We start from the raw sequence: 10,139 nt of genomic DNA, 5'->3' as shown, positions 1-10,139 counted from the left end.
TACCATCTTCATTAAGTTTATTTATAAATACCCATTTATTTCCAATTACATTTTTATTTTTAGGTTGGGGAGCCAATGTCCATGTATTGTTCTTTTCAATTTGTTCCAATTCATCTTCCATAGCCTTAATCCAATGTTTATCTTCACATGCCTCAATGACAGATGCTAGTTCAATTTGAGAAATTAAACATACCTCTTCATTTTCCAGTCTTCCTCTTGTCATAACTCCTTGATACTTATTCCCAATTATCTGACTTTCAGAGTGATTCAATCTTACATACCTGAGTGTGTTCACTTGCTGATGTTCTTCAGTCACTGTGGAATTCTTTGATGATGCCAGTGTGACTGGATCAACATTTTGTACCGGTGCACTATGTATAGGTTTATTTGTGATTATCTCCACTATCGGTTTAGAATCCATAGACCCTGAATTTCTTCTAAAGTGTTCAAAAATCTTCACATTTGCACTCTCAATGATTTTCTGCAATCTCTTATTAAAACACCTATATGCTTTTCTCTTAGATGAATACCCAAGAAATATTCCTTCATCACTTCTAGGATCAAATTTACCATCATACTCATCTCTCCTAATGTAACATTTGCTTCCAAATATTCTAAAGTACTTAAGAGTAGGAATATTACCAAACCATAGTTCATAGGGTGTCTTACCGGTTTCAACTTTGATGTGAACTTTGTTGAAAGTCTAAACCATTGTATTCACTACTTCTCTCCAATATACATGAGGTAGATTTTTCTTCTAATATCATGCTTCTAGCTACATCCAGAATAGTTCTATTCTTCCTTTCTACAACTCCATTTTGCTAAGGTGTCTAGGGAGCTGATAGTTGTCTTCTTATTCTATTCACTTCACAAAATGTATTGAACTCCTTAGATGTAAATTCACCTCCTTGATCTGATCTTAAACATTTGATTTTCTTTCCAGTTTCATTCTCTACAAGTGCCTTGAATAATTTGAATGTCCCAAAAGCTTCTGATTTCTCCCTGAGAAAAGTAACCCAACACATTCTAGAATAATCATCAATGATTAGCATAAAGTATCTATCTCCCCATAGACTTCTTGTTCTTGCCGGACCACATAAGTCAGTATGAATTAAATCAAGAACATCATTGGTTTTCTCAGAAATACTCTTAAAGGTTGTTCTAACTTGCTTTCCCATTTGACATTCCTTACATATCAGATTATGAGGTTTTACAATCCTAGGTAAATCCTTTATTGCCTTAGATGAACTAATCTTCACAATGCAATCAAAATTTATATGATAAAGTCTTTTGTGCCATAACCAACTTTCATCAATGTGTGCAATCAAGCATGTCTTTTCAATGTTATTCAAATGAAAGATATTACCTCTAGTCTGATTACTGGTTGCAATTTTCAAACCAATTTATTTCATGATTTTACATTTACCATTCTTGAATTGTAACTGAAACCCTTTTTCAACTAATTGACCAACACTCAAAAGATCATGCTTTAAACCTTCAACATAATAAACATTATCAGTATTGTGCTTACCATCAAAAGATATAGTGCCTTTTCCTCTGATCAGACAAGCTTTGTCATCTCCAAATCTTACTAGACCTCCATTGTATTCTTGAAAAGATAAGAATTTACTTTTATCACTAGTCATATGATGTGAACATCCGGAATCTATAATCCATTCATCATTTTCTTCAATTTTAGCTGCCAGGGCCTACTCTACCAGTAGAGCAGTAGGTGCTCGTTGATCTTCTATTATTGCAACAAAATCCCATCCATTGTCTCCTAGTTCTTTATCAGAATCAGTAACTCCTTCATCAGCATAGTAACAAGATTTGTCTCTATTTTTCTTGAATCTGTATCTCTAATATTGAGGGTTAGGCTTATATGTTCTTTTAGCTTCTTCTCTTAATCTTGCATGTCTATCTGGACATCTATATGCCATATGACCAATTTTGTTACAGTTACAACATTTAAAAGGTGCTTTACCTTCATACTTACTTCCAATAGGACCTTTAGGCATTTTCCTTGCAAATAGTGCTTCAAGCTCTTCAAGTTCTTCATCTTCCCTCCCGATGTCTTCAAGCTCTCTTGCATAAAGTGCTTTCCAATTATATTTATCAACCAATGATGAACATGTTGTAGATGATGATTCTTTGAAAGCTAAATCTATGTTAGTTGTAGCAACAGGACCAAATTCCTCAAGCTCAAATGCTGAAAGTTTTCCAACCAAGGTATCTCTAGACACTGATGTATTAGGCGTAGTTCTTAACTCATTAATAGCAGTTACTTTCATTTTGTATGTTAGTGGCAATGATCTTAAAACTTTAGAAACAATTTCATCTTCACTTAAGGAACCTCCACAACATTGTATTCCTAAAACAATTTCATTAAAGCTTTCCATAGAAGCAAAAATTCTTTCATCTTCTTCCATTTTCAAATTTTCATACTTTACCCAGAAGCATTCCAGTTTTGCAATTTTGACAGTGGTATCTCCTTCATTCAATGTCTCCAGTTTGTCCCAAATAGCTTTAACAGTAGATCAGTCTGATAATCCCATGATTTGTTGATCTGACAAGGTGCTCAAAAGTGCTTCTCTTGCTTTGCAATCATTCTCTTGATCCTTACCCAATGTAGGTGGATTAGGTTGATTTGGTGTAGGACCAACATAACCATTTTGTGTAACATCCCATATGTCTCTTCCAATGCAATTTAGATGAGTCTCCATTCTGATCTTCCATATACCATAGTTAGTTCCATCATGTTTTGGAATGTCCTTCCTAAAATAGTTAGTTGCCATAGAATCTCCTCAAGTTGTTAAACTTCTCCAAAAAGAGGACTAGGCTCTGATACCAATTGTTAGGAGGTGGAGGAAACTGAGAGGGGAGTTTCATGCCCCCACTTTATAAACTCCACAATTTATGCTACCTAACATTAACAATGGGTTTCCAGTTCCCGAGCCTCATGCCATGGTGTCCTTAAAAGCTTATATTTAATGGCCCCATCACTGTACTTGAACTTGGACTTATTAGTTGTAACTACAATCATTTTTTTCTACTAAATGGGATTTTTTTCAAGGATTTTTATATTATTCATGAGTTCATAAATGGGAGAATGAGTGTATGCTGTCATTTTTGGCTGAGAGTCAAGAAATGATTGTTGTTCAATTTGTCAAAATCATTTAAGAGATCTCATTTTTATATCATAATTTATCAATTATATTCAATCAATTTTCATCTGTTGGGTTTCTTATTTATACCATAAGAATTTTCTTTATGGATTTTTAGTACTTATCTGCTTTAATGACTATTTATAGATACCATAAATTATTTGACCTCATGAACATTATTAAACTTTGTTTTTGAGTCTGGTATTGTCATTGTTTGCAGGATAATCAAAAACTTGTGGATTTTTATCCATGTGAGTTGCACACAAATCACATGAAGATGTACTTATAGAATTACTTGCCACATCCTACCTTTGGCGAGTGTGTAGAGGATGGAGTGCCAAGGCATCATCTCCTACGACCTGGGGTTGTCGGGAGTGCAGGGAATGGGGAGCCGTGGTGGCATCCTCCATGGTCTACATTGGAGGAAGACTCCACGGTGGGATTGTGGAGGTGGAGTCTACGGGGACCTCATGGAGTGGACTGTAGGGAGCCTACGAGAGTGGGGAGAAGACGACGGGAGGCTTACGAGGAAGACCACATGGGGTGTGCATGGAGGTTGCGGGTAGCTCAGGGAGAGGAAGAAAGGAGCCTATGGAGGAGTGGAGGAAGCTGAGGGTAGGTCACGCGAGGAGTGAGGGGAGGCACAAGCTTGTGGAGGCTGTCGTGGAGGTGGGTGTGGGGACTGCGCAACATACTATGAGGAGTGTAGATCATGATGTGCAAAGTGCGGTGGAGGTGCAGAGCATCGTGGAAGTTGCCCAACCAAATAATGTGAGCCAACATCACCGTGATAATGATTTTCCAAGTTTCCTCCAACATCAGTGATATTTTGGGGAGGATTTGCTCTGTTTTGTAGACCCCCAAATTCTGAATTAAATGAAGACCAAACATTTTCAACACTCACTTCATCATTCTCAGACTGAGAATTATATTCAACAGATGTAGATGTCATAGGAGCTCCCACTGAATGAGAGACCGAACGCAGAGCACTGGTAGTTGAATTCAGAAATAGAGACATAGGGACATATTCTGTCTCTGATTTATTTGCATCTTGTAGTGCGGGAAAGGAGGTTTCATGAAAGACTACATCTCTACTGTGAACAATCCTTTTGTGAACTGAATCCCACAATCTGAAACCAAACCGCTCTTCTCTATACCCCACAAAGATACATTTCAGCTACTTTGGATCCAATTTCATTCGCTTTTCCTTGGGTATATGCGAGAAGGCTTTGCATCCAAACACATGAAGATGTGAATATGAAATCCTCTTCCCTTGCCATTCCTCTTCTAGAATTCCAAAATCCAATTTAGATGATGGACTTCAATTAATTAAATACATTGCTGTGTTACACGCTTCTGCCCAAAATTCTTTGCCTAAACCTGAATTAGACAACATACATCGTGCCTTTTCAAGAATTGTTCTATTCATCCTCTCGGCTGCACCATTTTCTTGAGGAGTGAAAGGAACAACCTTGATTCTTCTAATCCCATTATTAGCACAAAAATCATCAAATTCATGTGAACAAAATTTCCCACCATTATCGATTTGTAAGCATTTAATCCTATGCCCAATTTGATTTTCAACTAATGCCTTGAAAATTTTAAATTTTGAAAATACATTAGATTTCCTAGAAAGCATATAAATCCATACTTTTCTTGTACAATCATCAAGAAATGTTACAAAATAGTTAGCTCCTCCAATGGAGGTTACCTCGGTCAGTCCAAAAACATCCAAGTATACAAGCTCTAGCGGTGTTGTCTTTGTGTCACATTCACCTTTCAGAAAAATGACTCTCTTTTGTTTGCCATAAAAGAATGTTCACAAAAGGCTAAGTCAACAAGCTTGAGGCCCGGTAGTTGATTTCTTGTATGCATAAAATGGAGACCTTTCTTGTTAATGTGCCCAAGTATTTGATGCCAAAGATCCGCTTTGCTATCCTCAATCACCATTGCAGCTCCCATTTCACCATGAGTCTTAAATATGTATAGACTTCCCAATTTATTACCATTTGTAATCAGCATGGTACCATGTGTTACTTTCCATGTATCTGGGAGAAAATTAACATTAAGACCTTGACCAAAAAGTTGTCCAACGGATATCAAATTTTGCTTCAATTTTGGGACATGGTGAACATCTTTGAGCATCCATGTTTTACCACCTTCTAATGGCAGCAATACATCCCCTTTGCTTGTAATTTCACAAGCTTTGTTATCTCCTAAAAAAACATTGCCAAAATAGCCTTCATGGTAGTTAATGAACGCTTCAAGACATGAGGTGGCATGATAGGAGGCACTGGAATCAAGCACCCATGAATTCGGAGTAGTGTCGGTTGTTGAAAGGATTAAAACACTATCATCTTTATCATAAACTGTATTTGCTTCTCCGTCCCGCACTCTCTCTTGTGCTCTTTTGAAATTTCTGCAATCCTTTTTCACATGACCAGCTTTGCCACAAAACCAACATTCACCATTTCTATTTCTAGACTTCGATCTCTTTGTTGATTTCGAATGTCTATGGTAATTATTTATGTCTCTATTATGACTTCTACCTCTATTATCGATGCTGACCATCGTTAAGGCTTCACCGGATGAAGGTTCATCATTCTTTGTTCTCAAATCCTTGTTGAGAAGAGTAGCTACTACATCATTAAAAACTAACTTATTTTTACTAGATATAGATGTGCTAACTGCTGTTACAACACCATCCCAACTACTTGGTAAAGAACATAATAACAAAACAACCTTGCTTTCATCATCTTGTGTCAACCCCATTGAAGTCGCTTGACTAATCAATGTATTGAATTCACTAATGTGGTTTGCCATAGCACAACCTTCCTTCATTTTCAATTTGTACAAGCACTTCATAATTAAAACTTTATTTGCAGTCGATGCCATTTCATACATGGCTGAGAGTCTATCCCATACTTCTTTTGTTGTTGCATCACCTGTGACATTGAAGAGAACATTATTGGACAGCGAGAGAAAAATTGTCGCTCTTGCCTTCTTGTCCAATTTTTCCCAATCTTCATCAGTCATCCCAGCTGGTTTCTTTGCTTTCCCTTTAAGCATGAGTGAAAGGTCTTGCTTTATCAGTGAAGACTCCATCTGCACTTTCCATAACCCAAAGCTCTGACCGGAGAACTTCTCTATCTTCGATTCTTTCATGATTCTGGAAATTCAAACACCAAAATCTAAATAGCGATCTAACCTCGCTCTAATACCAATTGTTAGGATGAAAAATCGAATTGAAAAAAGAAGATAAACAGAATTAACAACGCACAACACAAACAATGAGACACACAGATTTATCGTGGTTTGGCAATTGCCTACATCCACACTTGAAGCAGGGGAATCACTGTATTATTCACCAATCTGGTTTACATATACACAGTTGCAATCAGCTCCAGGAATTAACCTTCAGAAAAAAATTACAATCAACTCTTAAAGAGCTTGCAAAGAGAATATGAATAGCCAAGAGTTTTGGCGGCAAACAAGGAAGGAGTTAGTTGGACTTCAACTTCCAACATTTGTTTGATATTTTCTTTTGGGATTTGAATTTTGGAATGCCAACGAAGACATTTTAACAGATTTTTGGACCACTGGGGACATTTAATTGATGCCCTATTTTAGAATTATTTTCTACAAAAGTGAAGTTGCAGAATTTTCTAAGGCATTTCTCTACAAAGCAGCAGCAATACAAATACACTGTTCTGTTCGATTCTGTTTCTGCATTTGGCTCCTAAGTTTCGATGGGGCAACCAGAATCAATCGCTCTTGAAAAATAAAACATTACAAAAATTAAATAAAAAGTTCAAAAGACATTCAATGTCTATTAAACTCAAAGGATAGTGATGTAATAGGCATTTGGCTCCTAAGTTTCGATGGGGCAACCAGAATCAATCGCTCTTGAAAAATAAAACATTACAAAAATTAAATAAAAAGTTCAAAAGACATTCAATGTCTATTAAACTCAAAGGATAGTGATGTAATAGGGAAAAAGATAGAGATATTATAAAACCAAAACTATGTAGGCAGAACCAAGAACACAAAGCATCACTGAAGAAATGAGAAAATGCTAAGACATTTCTATTTGACCCTTTGCTACTACTTTTCCTAAAACCACAATTAAAAGCTAAGAATGCTTTACATTTCCACATCTGACCATTAAAATCTAGAGTATTGAGCAGGGGAGGATTTTAGGGTAGTTTAAAATCCTGCATGAGCATGGATGTCTGTTGCTGTCACGTCATTACAATCACACGTGTTGCTTCTTTGTCGACTATGAGTATACAAAAACCCTGCTTGCTTGCAGATATACACCAAGAACTGTGAATAGATGTGATAAAATGTGAGCACATGCATCCTCCATGCATCATATATAAAAGGAAAATGCGCAAGGTTACAAATTCCCTAACTTCGTTTGCTGTCTATTTGAGTTTAAAACCCTTACCCAAAATTGACTATAATTTAAAGAGCGTCAGTAAATCCATTTTGAAACAAACAAATATTCTACTAGCATTTTGATTGGGCATACAAATAAGTTCTGTTGAAGCACAAGAAAAGAACATAAGATGCTAACTGTGAAAAGAAAAATGGTAATATTTTCTGGCAATTTGATCTTTACTCTTTTGATAGAATATTCCTTAGTGTTGCCTGTTGCTTGCAGACCTGTTGTTTCAGTGTCTATTCCAGCCCAGACTTCATAAGCAAGTAGGCGGCCGAAAAGTTTCGTGAAAAGAAAATCAGTTAAGTTTTATTTTTTATAGCAAAATTTAACTGCAGGAACCAATGAGAATAAGAATAAATAATTTTATTTAAATTATTAAATATTTTAAATATTAGAACATTTGAAAAAAATCAAAAGTTAAATACATACTACAAATTGATTGGTCAACTAAAAATAAGATATGCATCAAACAGATGCTTTATATCCTTGCATGGCAGGAACTAATAAATGTCCTTGCATGGCAGGAACTAATAAATGTGTATTTCCATGTAATGGTAATTATGCAAGAAGAAATTCCATGGGGACGCAAAATTAGACGAGGACTAAAACCTACTAGAAGCAGTAAAATATATTTATTGTTCAAATATAAATTTGGTTGTGAAAAGTTTGGAAATGAAGTAAAATTGTTATAATGCTTTTCCCCACAACAACCTTTATTTTGGGAATCATAATTTTCTCCCAACATTTCAATCTTATTTCTTGTTTTCTATGTACCACACAAACAAAAAAATATGATGACCATAGATTAAGATCTAATACTTCATTTGAGAAAACCAAGAAATTAGAAACAAAAAGCACTGGACATTTGGAAAATTTAGCTATGACTTACTATAAGAAGGAAAATGAAAAGAAAAGAAAATCTGGAAAATTTAGTTCTAGTTGGGAAAAGAATTATTTCAGAAGGAAAACAAATATTACTAACCAGTTTTTCTCATTCTCGTTGCAATTGTTTCAATGCTTTTGGAATCATTCGGAAACAGTCAGCAGAAATAGTCACTTCTGGAATCACCTAGAAACAGTCACTTCTGGAATCATCCAGAAACAGTCGCTTCTGGAATTATCCAAAATTAGTCAATAGAAACAGTTGCTTCTGGAATCATCCAGAAACAATGAACAAAAACAACAAACAAGCAGAATTTTTGCTCTGGCTTACAAGAAAAATATTTCTTTAATGAAATTAGATACTAACCAATCTTTCACAATCATCCGAAACAATGAACAAATATAGTGAACAACAGAAAGTTGGCTCTAGTTTACAACAAGCAAGGAAAAAATTTCTTTCAAAATGAAAATAGATACTAACCACTAGTCTTTCACACTTCTGGAGTGAATACTGACTAGTCTTAACCAGTCTCTCATGCTTGTGGAATGAACATATACTAACTAGGCTTTCACACTTCTGAAATGAACTAAAACAATGGATAGAAAAGCAGATCCTAGAATGAACAGAAACAATGGATAAAAAAGCAGATCCTGGAATGGACAAAAACAATGGATAAAAAAGCAAAAAGTTAGCTCTGGCTTAAAGAAAATTTAGCTCTGGTTTAATTTCTTTTAAAAGAAACTCTCACTGAAATTGCTTCAACACTTCTAAAATTATCTAGAAACAATGAATAGAAATAGGGAACAAGCAGGGCAATATGCATCAAATTGCTTCAAGGCTGCTTTAAGGCTTCTAGAATCATGACGAAACTAGAATCATCCAGAAACAATGAACGGAAATGGGGAGGGCAATATGCATCAATTAGGCATTCAATGAGTATTAAATGATATTAATATTTCTTAGCTGTCAAAATATTTAATATGTGCTCAATCAAAGGTTTTTGCTTGGATATAAAATAATTCTTTATTTAAACAATCAAGAAAAATAAATTATACAACTACTATTTTCATAATTAGCCAATGGATGAACAGATAAATAGTAATATTTAAATTATAAAAATATACTCATAAATTCTATCTATAGCAAATACAAAGAAATATATTAAATTTTACAATATATTAAATTTTGCAATGTGATTGGCCACTCTTCTATAAATGTATGTGTAAAGAAAAACAATTTCACATATATTTCTATATTAAATATGCAAAGAGCTCAAATATTATCACATATGAATAAGACAATGACATATAACCACTAGAATGAGACGTCAATTGACTTGCTTTAATAAGATATGGACAATTCTTATAAAAATCTGAATGTAAATAAAACACATCTCACCTAATTTTTTATATTAAAAATTCAAAGAACCCAAATACTATCATTTAAGATTAAGATGGTGACATATAACCATTAGAATAAGACGTCAATTGACTTCTTCCTAATAATAAAATATAGACCACTCATATAAATGTAGTTGTGAAGGGGAAATATCTGACCTATTATTTTGAGACGTTAATTGACTTGGTAAATGAACTTGATATTTAAAATGTGAGAAAAGTAAAACCATTTCTAGTGTGACGGAAGG

The sequence above is a fragment of the Cryptomeria japonica genome, chromosome 1, assembly GCF_030272615.1.
Source record: "Cryptomeria japonica chromosome 1, Sugi_1.0, whole genome shotgun sequence".
Taxonomy (NCBI): Eukaryota; Viridiplantae; Streptophyta; class Pinopsida; order Cupressales; family Cupressaceae; genus Cryptomeria; species Cryptomeria japonica.
This window is presented reverse-complemented; position numbering follows the sequence as displayed.